Source organism: Chlorocebus sabaeus, chromosome 16 (genome assembly GCF_047675955.1).
Source record: "Chlorocebus sabaeus isolate Y175 chromosome 16, mChlSab1.0.hap1, whole genome shotgun sequence".
Lineage (NCBI taxonomy): Eukaryota > Metazoa > Chordata > Mammalia > Primates > Cercopithecidae > Chlorocebus > Chlorocebus sabaeus.
The window spans coordinates 8061905-8073695 of record NC_132919.1 but is presented as its reverse complement, the minus strand read 5'-3'; the positions used below and the strand labels follow the sequence as shown (position 1 = coordinate 8073695).

At 49.0% G+C, this 11791-nt stretch overlaps 1 long non-coding RNA gene and 7 other non-coding genes across 8 annotated transcripts; 7 read left to right on the top strand and 1 right to left on the bottom strand.

The window, feature by feature from the left end:
- Positions 1 to 676: 676 nt before the first annotated feature.
- TRNAI-AAU (transfer RNA isoleucine (anticodon AAU)) lies at positions 677 to 750 on the top strand. The gene has a single exon. It is a non-coding gene; the product is annotated as a tRNA-Ile (tRNA).
- Positions 751 to 1032: 282 nt separating this feature from the next.
- Positions 1033 to 1114, top strand: TRNAS-AGA (transfer RNA serine (anticodon AGA)). The gene has a single exon. It is a non-coding gene; the product is annotated as a tRNA-Ser (tRNA).
- A 222-nt stretch (positions 1115 to 1336) lies between these two features.
- On the top strand, positions 1337 to 1410 carry TRNAT-AGU (transfer RNA threonine (anticodon AGU)). Its single transcript has one exon. It is a non-coding gene; the product is annotated as a tRNA-Thr (tRNA).
- A 2683-nt stretch (positions 1411 to 4093) lies between these two features.
- Positions 4094 to 4165, top strand: TRNAP-CGG (transfer RNA proline (anticodon CGG)). The gene has a single exon. It is a non-coding gene; the product is annotated as a tRNA-Pro (tRNA).
- Positions 4166 to 4185: 20 nt separating this feature from the next.
- Positions 4186 to 6352, top strand: LOC140708597 (uncharacterized). The gene is made up of 2 exons (XR_012088741.1): positions 4186 to 4257; positions 4573 to 6352. It is a non-coding gene; the product is annotated as an uncharacterized lncRNA (long non-coding RNA).
- Positions 4689 to 4760, top strand: TRNAD-GUC (transfer RNA aspartic acid (anticodon GUC)). Its single transcript has one exon. It is a non-coding gene; the product is annotated as a tRNA-Asp (tRNA).
- Positions 5361 to 5432, bottom strand: TRNAG-UCC (transfer RNA glycine (anticodon UCC)). The gene has a single exon. It is a non-coding gene; the product is annotated as a tRNA-Gly (tRNA).
- Positions 6045 to 6116, top strand: TRNAW-CCA (transfer RNA tryptophan (anticodon CCA)). The gene has a single exon. It is a non-coding gene; the product is annotated as a tRNA-Trp (tRNA).
- Positions 6353 to 11791: the final 5439 nt, after the last annotated feature.

The window sequence follows — 11791 nt, the reverse complement described above, 5'->3', positions numbered from 1 at the left end:
ATTCATCATCATTTCAGCCCTTTGCCGCCAGGGCCAAAGGTGGAAAGTGATTTGGAAGAGAAGAGCTTCTGGTCCAGCAAAAGAAATTATACCAAAGTCAGTCTATAAAGGAAGTAAACTGGGGAGCTGGCAGCAAGGCAGAGAGCATAGCTATGATGGTCTTAGTAAGGCTGGGCCCTGCAGGAAGTCCAATATGAATGCCTAGAGGTGTTCACAAGCACAAAGATGGGGTAGGGGGAGGCAAGTGCCAGGCACGAGGAGGGCCAGGTGAGGACCCTGGGTGCCTGTGCTATAGGGCCCTAGGCTAGGGTCAGTCCTGTAGGTTTCCCAAGGGCCCGGCCTAAGGCAGATCCTTGATCAATGTACCATGAGACCAGAAGGTACTCTAAAATCACAACCACAGAATTAGGGGATCTAGGAGCAGTTCTTTGGAGCTATCCATGCATTTGGCTGGTGTTGCCGCATTTCTTTACTGGGGGCTGATAGGTAGAGAGGTGGAAAGATGAGCTGAGGCACATCTTTCAGAGCTACTGGGAGGCCATTTCTTCCTGGCTATTAGGATTTGTTCATATTTGGGAGACTTTTGGAGCACAGTTAAGCCTGCATGTTGGCTTTTACACACTTTTATGGCAGTAATAGCCTATATTAAGATTCGAGGTAGGTGTGATTAACAACTGGCCGGTTAGCTCAGTTGGTTAGAGCGTGGTGCTAATAACGCCAAGGTCGCGGGTTCGAGCCCCGTACGGGCCAGAGAGTGGTTTATTTTGTAACCTTGGTGCTGTTGCCCGGAAGTTTCTGCCCAGAGCCCGTTGCTTTCTGATAACGGAATTACATTGCACCTACTGCTTCTTATTCTCTGAATCACCACCTCTCCCGAAGGTTTGGAAGGGAGGTGCCTCTGAGCACCCAGGTGAAAGGAAGGTTCCCGTGCAACCGCCGCGTCTTTTCTTTCCTCGAAACGTCTTGGTGGCAGATGTTTTTCAGTCAAGGGAAGTAAGAAAGGCATTGGATGAAAGTGAGAGAAGAGGCCTTGTAGTCGTGGCCGAGTGGTTAAGGCGATGGACTAGAAATCCATTGGGGTCTCCCCGCGCAGGTTCGAATCCTGCCGACTACGTGAGATTTTTCTGACCGTATTTCTCCTCCAGGACGGGATGATTCAGTCGGCACCCTCCAAACCTCTCATCTAGGAATTCTAGAATCGAGAATTTGATTTGGAGGCTATGATTTTGGTTTGAAATGTATTATTAACTTCTTTCGAAATTGAAGGAAAAACTGGGTCCAGGTTCCCTGCAGTATATTCTTGTAGACGAATTTCAAAATCTTTAAGTGCAGCCTGGGCGCCGTGGCTTAGTTGGTTAAAGCGCCTGTCTAGTAAACAGGAGATCCTGGGTTCGAATCCCAGCGGTGCCTTTATTCAATTGAAATAGCGTAGTTTTGCGGCTGAATCCGCATCCCTTAGTAAATTCATGGATTGTTTTTATATCACAACGTGCAAGAGTTTCTGTTCTGCACTCAGAGCACCCAAATTTCCTACTGAGTCGACTTGCCACTCCCATGAGATCGCCACTCTAAAAGGTGGTTCTCTAACTGGGGCAGAAATGCTGCATAGGCCTGAGGGTACTTTGCCCAACTGGTGTCACACCCTACTGGTGCAGGTGGACTGGGTCTGGCGGCTGCCCTTGACGGAAGAGGCTGCCCACCTTCCAGGCCTCTTTCCCTACGCTAGGACGTTCCCTAGAACCTGAGCCACTTTGTTTTGTTTGGCTCTTCATTATGTTTATTTGGGTTTGGTGGCTTATAATTGTATGTTATATATATAGTATATAATATATATTTATATATACAGTATTTAAAATTTGGCACAGCTTCTAGATGCGGTTCTCTAACTGGTCTTCCACATGCAGTTACCTCCATCCCTCTCCACTAGCAGGATGTCAGGGTAAGGAGTAAGCAGGGATCTGGCTGGCCTGGCCTGGCACCAGGTTTCCTGCAGGAGGGTACGGAAGCCTGAGGCCATGTGGACAGAGACAAGAAAGCATCATTCGGGAGTCCCTAGGAAGCCTGGTATGGAAGGGCAGGGCATGCTTCTGGAGCACTGAAGCTAGGCTGGTTAAGGTAGAAATAAATGCAGGAGAGAAGGCAAGAAATAGGATCTGTGGGGTCTTGGCAGGACCTAAACCTCCTTGGAAGATAGGCAGAAAGCTCTCGACACAATTCCATGGCCCACAAACCAACGTAAGATGGGTCTAAAAGTGGGGTCTATGTATGCACTTTTAAAATAATAAAAGTGTGGGGTATGCAGATGGGATTTCAGGGTATGTGTGAACTCTCTGGATTGTATACATGTCTAGGAAGAGGGCCATAGCTTTTTTTTTTTTTTTGAGATGGAATCTCTGTCACCCAGACTGGAGTGCAGTGGCATGATATTGACTCACTGCAACCTCTGCCTCCTGGGTTTGAGCAATTCTCCTACCTCAGCCTCCCAAGTAGCTGGGATTACAGGCGCCCGCCACCATGCCGGGCTAATTTTTGTATATTTAGTAGAGATGGTGTTTCACCATTTTGGCCAGGCTGGTCTTGAACTCCTGACTTTGTGATCTAGCCGCCTCTGCCTCCCAAAGTGCTGGGATTACAGGTGTGAGCCACTGCCCCGGGGGAAGAGGGTCATAGCTTTCATAAGGGTCATAAAGGATTTAGGCCTCCCCTTCTGCAGAGATTAAGTTCTTGAGACCAGGGAAGAAAGAGGTGACTGGATTATTTTGCAGAGAAAGGAAAGCTGGAGCCCAAGGTGGGGGAGACAGGAATTGGAAAAGGGTAGGGATGGGGGAGGAGATGCCAGATCAGCCCTGAGAACCTCTTTACCCGTCCTTAAAGACTTGGGACACTAATGGGAAAGACTGGGCTAACTTCTGCTGCCCTTCCCCACTGTCTGCCCAGCGACACCCGGGAAAGGACAAATAGGAGCTGAATCCTTCACTGAAGGCCCCGTCAATGTATCTATGGGTTGGGCGTTAGGAACGGCCTGGCCCCACAAATCACATACTGGGGTGTAGAACAAAATGGTTCCAGAGATGCTACCAGGCTGGTCCAGGACCGATGCAGGCCAGAACCCCGCTGGGAGGACTCCCCATAACAAGCACTGAGCTGAGGAAAGGCAGAACACGTGGTCTGCTACTGACCCCACCAGATCTTCTGGGACTCTGGGCAGCTCCGGAGTACTGCTAAGTCCCCAAACCAGGTCTACAGGTCTTAGACCACACTCATGCGGCCACTTGCCTCAGAGCCTTAGGGGGGATTTTAGGAGGCAGGCAGGAAGGTCTCCTTCTAGGCCATTCTAGGAAAGGACTGGAGAGCAGAGGTTAGACTGGAGGGTAGGGGTAACCTGATCTTACAGTCCAGAAGCCACGAGACTAGTCGCCTGGCCTTGCGCCCTGCCCCACTGCAGGGTGGAAAGCCTGTCCCACTCGTCACCCAGCTCAATAACGCCCTCCACCGTGGGTCTCCTGGGCCCCAGAAATCGTTCCTGCTTTCCCTCGCCTGGGCACTGCCACGCGGTCTGGGGAACCCGTGGACTATCAACGGCTCTGGCCCGGGATTTGCCCTGCCCGTTAGCCCAGGAGGATAGACAAACACGGGGGACCGGTGTTCCCCTAGTGATTTCAAGGCTCATTAACTGTCTCCGACCCGTCCCGAAAGCAAGCAACTCCACCGCTTCTCTTCAAAGCTCTGCAACGAAGGACAAGGTCCAAGGACCGCAGGCGGAGGAGGGAATTGTCAAGATCCCAGGTTACGGAATGGCATCGAGTCGGTGACCAAAGGAAGCAGGAACCCGGGTGTTCAAGGCAGTCCTGCAGGGCGGCGCGGGGGCTAGGCCGAGGCCACTCCCTCCCACTTCCTCGACGCTATTTCCTGGGAGGAGTTGGAGCTCGCGCCCGGAGCCAAGGCACTCCCAGACCCGTGCTCCAAAATACTAGGCTTGGGGGAGGCTGGTTCCTGAGCGCACGCCAGGACCGTTCCACCATGCATAGTGGACCCAGCACTACAGCTAGCCTGGCACGACCTCTAGGGCGGTTCGCAGTGGCACTCGTACGTCGGCTCGTTGGTCTAGGGGTATGATTCTCGCTTCGGGTGCGAGAGGTCCCGGGTTCAAATCCCGGACGAGCCCTCGTTTACATTTTGCGGAAACGAGAGTGTCTTCAAGGAATGTGTTACCTGACCAGCGCTGCAGGAGGCTTGACTGGAAATCATCAATGTACAGTAAGTTCTTTTGTGGCACCGGGGAAACAGAAAGAATCTCAGTCCCCAGACCCGCCTGGTATGTCAGGAAGAGAGGAGGCACGCCCAGACTTGGACAGGACGCTCCCTTTCTGCCTCCTGACTTCCTGCGTGGTGTCTCAACTCCGCCACCACAGCCTGGTTTCGGTTTGATTGACACCCATCAATCTATAGTTGGGGATGACAGTGTTTGGGAGAGCCCAGGAACTGTCAGAACTTGGTTCTCTGCCGCCCTGGAGGTGCTCTGTCTCTTTCGGTCACTCCATCTGACGATCGGTGCCTGAAATACACCCACAGTTTCTGGTAGGCGTTTCTCAGTGGTTGGAAGAACAGAACCCTTAGGACCTCTGCTGTCAGCAAGCCGAGTGTAAAGTCCCAGAACAAGGATTCCGAGAGTATCGCTGACGGGTCACTCCTCGTTAGTATAGTGGTGAGTATCCCCGCCTGTCACGCGGGAGACCGGGGTTCGATTCCCCGACGGGGAGAAGCCCAATGATTTTGCTTTCATTAAATCCGTCCTGGCCCCTGTCATGGAGCTAGAAAAAAGAGGGAAAGGAGAAGGGGAGGAAAGTTTGGCCTACCTCTCCAGCTCGCATTCTAAGTTTCCATTTTACTTCGAGCAACTTGGAGTTCAAACGTGTACCTAAGTGGCCACTATCTCCTCCGCTCAATATGTTCATTAGTGCTCAGACTTGATCTAGCTTGCTCCCTCCTTGACGGCAGTGCGCATTTCCAGTCTCTGCTTGAACCTGGGCAAGCAGCTTTGGCCCCCGGCCGTCCAGGGTGCAGAGCCCAGGCTTTTGTTTCGTTTCGCCTCCCTGCGTTTTGTGGATTCGCACTGCGATCCGGGAACAGTAGGCAACCCGGGGCCGAGATTCCGACAGGCTGCTCTCACCTGGAGGGGCTTGCAGGGCGCATCCGCCAGGAGCGCGGTGGTCCAGCAGTGGTCGCAGGTGTAGCGGAAAGCGGGTTCTTTCGGAGAGGAAGGTTCCTCAGGAAAACCTCACGAAAATCCTCAACGATGGTGGGGCCCAGAAAACACGAGAAGGAAAAGAGGGGAAAAAAAAAAAAAATCAAACCTTGCTTGCGTTGGCCGGGAATCGAACCCGGGTCAACTGCTTGGAAGGCAGCTATGCTCACCACTATACCACCAACGCTTAGGTACTCGCTCTTTCCTTTCATACCTCATGTTGACTGCGATGAGTCGGGTTGGACCCGTGCGGAGCCAGGGAAACAGCATCAGCGAGATCCAGGTAAAAGTAATGGCTGCTGTCGTCTGCCCGGTGCAATTGTGAGTGACCTTCACCGCTAGTGCGCGCCACTCCACATGAACCTGTAGGGTTATGCCCAGTCTACAGACGAGGAAACCAAGGTCCAAAGAAGTTGAGTCACCGGCAGAGCTGGGATTACATCTAAGATCTCTCCAGGGGGCAAGAACTGCAGCGGCACCATGATGATTTATCATCTCCAGGAAAAAAAAAAAAAAAAAGAGTCCTAGACGCATAAAAATCGCTTCTCTGTAGAGTGGGCTCAATGAGCTCAATGTGATTCAAGTTAAGGAACTGGGCCCTAAGTCAAATGCGCCTAAACACAATTTGCCTCTTTATTATTTATTCAGAGGATGAATTTAATTCCCACGTACGTGCGCCCACATCTCGTCAGCTGGTGCCTCGCAGAAATGCGCTGACAAATCTTAAAGATGCGGCTTCATGACAAAAGTCCGCCCCTTATTGCTGTTCCAGAGACCCCTCAAGTCACACTGATGGGCAGGCCTCGTGGCGCAACGGTAGCGCGTCTGACTCCAGATCAGAAGGTTGCGTGTTCAAATCACGTCGGGGTCAAACGATACATCGTTTTCTCTAATCAAATAGATTTACGGTGACATTTTTAGGGACAGGACAAAAAAACCTCAGTAGAAGGATAGGAGGGGAATGAGACAAATGTGAACGTTATTCAGAAGTTGGGTACAATTTCAGTTGGGTACAGACTTTCAGCACTATGTGATATATCCCTGAGGCAAAACTGCACATGTACCCCTAAAGTCTATAAAAGTAAAAATAAATTTAAAAATTAAAAAAATTCCTGTTGTATGGAAATTTTTTAAGAATTTTTTACAATTATTATTGTTTGTTTGTATCTTTTTTCCCTTGAGATGGAGTTTCTCTCTTGTTGCCTAGTCTGGAATGCAATGGCACTATTTCAGCTCACGGCAACTGCTCCGGCCATGGGTTCAAAAGGATTCTCCTGCCTCAGCATCCTGAGTAGCTGGGATTACAGGCATGCACCACCACGCCCGGCTAATTTTGTATTTTTAGTAGAGACGGGGTGTCTCCATTTTGGTCAGGCTGGTCTCGAACTCCCAACCTGTGGTGATCCGCCCGCCTGGGCCTCCCAAAGTGCTGGGATTACAGGTGTGAGCCACCATGCCCAGCCTTTTTAAATGTTTTTAATAATCTCTGCTGTTCTATGTATGTTTACTTAACACTGAACACAAGGATATTAAATACAAATATTACCTTTCTCCAGACTTCCCAGCAGTCACTAGAAGCCCAGGACCATGTGCCTTTTGGCTGCTTCCAGTAAATCGAAAAACAAAACCGGTGGGGCGGGGTGGCTCATGCCTATAATCCCAGCACTTTGGGAGACCGAGGCTGGTGGATCACGAGGTCAAGGTATCTTGGACATGGTGATACAGAGGCAGACAGTTGACCAGTCCTTGCAGAAACGGTGCTTGAAGAACTGCTGATGACCTAAGCAAGGTAACAGCATAGAAACTCTGGCGACCTAAGGCAGAGCTGGCTGTGAGGCTGGCTACCCAGCAGTCCCACCACCATTCTCACTGCCAGGGCAGCCAGATAACCTTGCCTGCTTTAGTTATTTTATAAGGAGATGCAAAATGATCATTTCCTAATTCTATCATTTTGTGTACATTTATTAGCTGAAACACACACACAAATACATTTGTAACAAAATAAACAGGAAATACAGCCAGGTGTGGTGGCTCATGCCTATAATCCCAGCACTTTGGGATACCAAGGAGGGCAGATCACCTGAGGTCAGGAGTTTGAGACCAGCCTGGCCAACATGGTGAAACCCCGTCTCTACCAAAAATACAAAAAAATTAGCCAGGCATGGTGGCACATGCCTGGAATCCCAGCTACTTGGGAGGCTGAGGCAGGAGAATCGCTTGAGCTTGGGAGGCGGAGGTTGCAGTGAGCTGAGATCGTGCCATTACTCTCCAACCTGGGCGACAGAGTGAGGCTTTGTCTCAAAAAAAAAAAAAAGGAAATACACTTACAGTCCTTATTTCTCTAACTGGTCATGTAGTGGCAGCTGATAACTAGCTTCTTCTTTTTTTTTTTTTTTTTTTGAGATGGAGTCTCACTCTGTCACTCAGGTGCAGTAGAGTGCAGGTGATCCACCTATCTCGGCCTCCCAAAGTGCTGGGATTACAGGCGTGAGCTACCATGCACAGCCATTTTTTTAATATTTTTAGTAGAGACGGGGTTTCATCATGGTGGCCAGGCTGGTCTCGAACTCCTGACATCAGGTGATCCTCCCACCTCAGCTTCCTAAAGTGTTGGGAATATAGGTGTGACCCACCGCACCTGGCCTAAGTAGCTGCTTCTACTACCCATTTTGTCTTTCCATTGTCTTCAGCAAGCCCCTCAACTGGTCCTGGTTCTTTCCCTGGTAGGGAGACCCAAACCTTGTTCCTGAAGGGTCTAAGTCACTAGTAATCCTACCTGAATTGAGTGCTTGTAGTTTTCCACTGACCTTAAAATCTGTATTGGTCTGCTCAGACTACTATATAACAAAATGCCACAGACTGGGTGGCTTAAACAACAGACATCTATTTTCTCACTCTTCTGGAGGCTCAAAGTCCAAGATCAAGATGTTTACAGGGTTTGTGTCTGCTAAGGCCTCTCTTCCCGGCTTTTATACGCTGCCATCTTGCAGTGTCCTCACATGGCCTTTCCTCTGTGCAGACAGGGAAAGAGAGCGCTCTGGAGTCTCTCCCTCTTCTCCTAAGGATGCCAGCCTTGCAGGATTAGGACTTCACTCAAAAGACCTCATTTAACCTTAACTACCTCCCTAAAGGCTCTGTCTGGAAATACATTTACCTTGGGTGTTAAGGCCTTATCATATGGATTTTGGAGGGACACAATTTCATCCATAACAACTACAGAAAAAAATGGTAGAGAAACAATATACATAGATCTAATTCTTGATTTTTTTTTTTTTTTTTTTTGAGACGGAGTCTTGCTCTGTCACCCAGGCTGGAGTTCAGTTGTGCGATCTCTGCTCACTGAAAGCTCTGCCTCCCAGGTTCATGCCATTCTCCTGCCTCAGCCTCCCGAGTAGCTGGGACTACAGGCACCTGCCACCACACCCGGCTAATTTTTTGTGTGTTTTTAGTAGAGACGGGGTTTCACCATCTTAGCCAGGATGGTCTTGATCTCCTGACCTCGTGATCCACCCGCCTCGGCCTCCCAAAGTGCTGGGATTATAGGCGTGAGCCACAGCTCCTGGCCTAATTCTTGAAATTTTACACTAGAACTCCACGCCTTTTACTTCATTTTTTAAAAACATCAGAAACAAACAAAGAAAATGTGTTAAGATTTGACTAATTTAATAGTACTCACATAAGTGCCTTTCACGTGTATGCCTGGACAGGTGTGGCGGTTCATGCCTATAATCCCAGCACTTTGGGGGCCAAGGTGGGTGGATCACCTGAGGTCAGGAGTTCGAGACCAGTCTGGTCAAAATGACGAAACCCCGTCTGTACTAATAGCCAGGCATGGTGACGCATGCCTGTAATCCCGGGAGGCAGAGGTTGCAGTGAACCGAGATCGCCCCATTGCACTCCAGCCTGGGCAACAAGAGCGACACTCTGTCTCAAAAAAAAAAAAAAAAAAAAAGTTTAGCTGGAATGGTGGCAGGCGCCTGTAATCCCAGCTACTCGGAAGCTGAGGCAGAAGAATTGCTTGAACCTGGGAGGCAGAGGTTGCAGTGAACGGAGATTGCGCTACTGCACTCCAGCCTGGGCCACAAGAGTGAAACTCCATTTCAAAATAATAATAATAAAAAATAAAAAAGAGCTGGACGTGGTGGCTCATGCCTGTAACCTCAGTACTTTGGGAGGCTGCAGCAGGCGGATCACGAGGTCAGGAGTTTGAGAACAGCCTGACCGACATGGTGAAACCTTATCTCTACTAAAAACATAAAAATTAGCTGGGTATGGTGGCACATGCCTGTAGTCCCAGCTACTTGGTAAACTGAGGCAGGAGAATCACTTGAACCTGGGAGGCAGAGGTTGTGGTGAGCTGAAATCATGCCACTGCACTCCAGTCTGGGCAACAGAGCAAGACCGCATCTCAAAAAAAAAAAAAAAAAAAAAAAGATATTTTATAATTTTTTTGTGGTTTATACTTAACATAAATTTTACCATTTTAACCATTTTAAAGTAATTAAGGGTTTCTGGTATATTCTCGTAGTGATGGATCAATAATCACTATTTAATTCCAGAACATTTTAATCACGCCCAAAAAGAAACCCTCTATCCATTGGCACTCACTCTGGATTCCCCCTTCTCCCTCCCCCTAGTCTCTGGAAACCGCTAATCTGTTTCTGTCCCAATGGATTTGCTTATGCTGGATATTATGCTGGATATCGCATGTAAATGCAATCATATAATATGTGAACTTTCTATCTAGCTTTCTTTTCTTTTCTTTTTCTTTTGACTCTTGCTCTGTTGCCCAGGCTGGAGAGCAATGGCACGATCTCAGCTCACTGCAACCTGTGCCTCTTGGGTTTAACAGTTTTCCTGCCTCAGCCTCCTGAGTAGCCGGGACTACAGGCGCCCACCACCACACCCAGCTAATTTTTGTATTTTTAGTAGAGTCGGGGTTTCGCCATGTTGGTCAAGCTGGTCTCGAACTCCTGACCTCAAGTGATCCTCCTGCCTCAGCATCCCAAAGTGCTGAGATGGCAGGTGTAAGCCAGCACACACGGACATTTTTCTTTTTCTTTCTTTTCTTTTTTTTTTTTAAGAGAGAGGGTCTTGCTGTGTTGCCAAGGCTGGAGTGCAGTAGCATGATCACTGCTTACTACAGCCTCGAACTCCTGGACTTAAGCAAGCCTCCTGCCTCAGCCTCCTGAGCAGTTGAGACTACAAGTGTGCACCACCACATCCAGCTAATTTTTGTATTTTTTGTAGAGACCGGATTTCGCCATGTTGCCCAGGCAAGTCTGGAACTTCTGGGCTCAAGGGATCTGCCGACTTTAGCCTTCCAAAGTGCTGGAACTACAGCCATGAGCCACAGTGCTCAGCTTAGCCTCTTTTGCTCATAGTGTTTTCATGGTTTCCATGAAACAAGATATCAGTACTTCATTCCTCTTAGGACTAATTTGAATTTCTTCCAACTTTTGGCTGTTGTGAATAATGCTGGTTCTGAATATTTATGACACTTCCTTTCAATTTTTTTTTTTTTTTTGAGCTGGGAGTCTCGCTCTGTCACCCAGACTGGAATGCAGTGGCGTGATCTCGGTTCACTGCAACCTCCGCCTTCCAGGTTAAAGCGATTCTCCTCCCTCAGCCTCTGGAGTAACTGGGACTACAGGCGCCCGCCATCACGCCTGGCTAATTTTTGTATTTTTAGTAGAGACGGGATTTCACTATGTTGGCCAGACTGGTCTTGATCTCCTGACCTTGTGAGCCACCCGCCTCGGCCTCCCAAAGTGCTGGGATTACAGGTGTGAGCCACTGCCGCCTGGCCCAATTCTTTTTTTTGTTTTTTGTTTTTTTTTTTTTTTTGAGACGGAGTCTCACTGTCGCCCAGACTGGAGTGCAGTGGCCAGATCTCAGCTCACTGCAAGCTCCGCCTCCCGGGTTCACACCATTCTCCTGCCTCAGCCTCCCAAGTAGCTGGGACTACAGGCGTCCACCACCTCACCCGGCTAGTTTTTTGTATTTTTTAGTAGAGACGGGGTTTCACCGTGTTAGCCAGGATGGTCTCGATCTCCTGACCTCGTGATCCGCCCGTCTCGGCCTCCCAAAGTGCTGGGATTACAGGCTTGAGCCACCGCACCCGGCCAATTCTTTTACATATATACTTAGGAGTAGAATTGCTGGGCTGTCTCAGATTCCTTGCACCATAGAGTTCTTCCTCTTGGGCCCCAACATCCTACTTTAGGGGAGGAAGATTTACTTTCCGAACCTCGTCATAAGCTTCAAAGGGATCAGAAACTGCCTGCTAGCACAAGCCTGCGCCCTCTGCTACCACACCTTCTTTTTAGAGATTATTTATCATTAATATTTAATCCTGCAAAGAGTTCCATGATTCCATACACCTTCTAAAATCCTTAGAACATTAAAGGCAAAGCTTAAGTCCCCGTTGATGACCACCCATCTCTGCCTCCTCCCTCCTCTCCACAGAAGAGACAATGGCAATGCAAATACATGAGACATATTTCACTATGTTGATGTGCGGGCGGTTAAAGGTAAATTGATAGA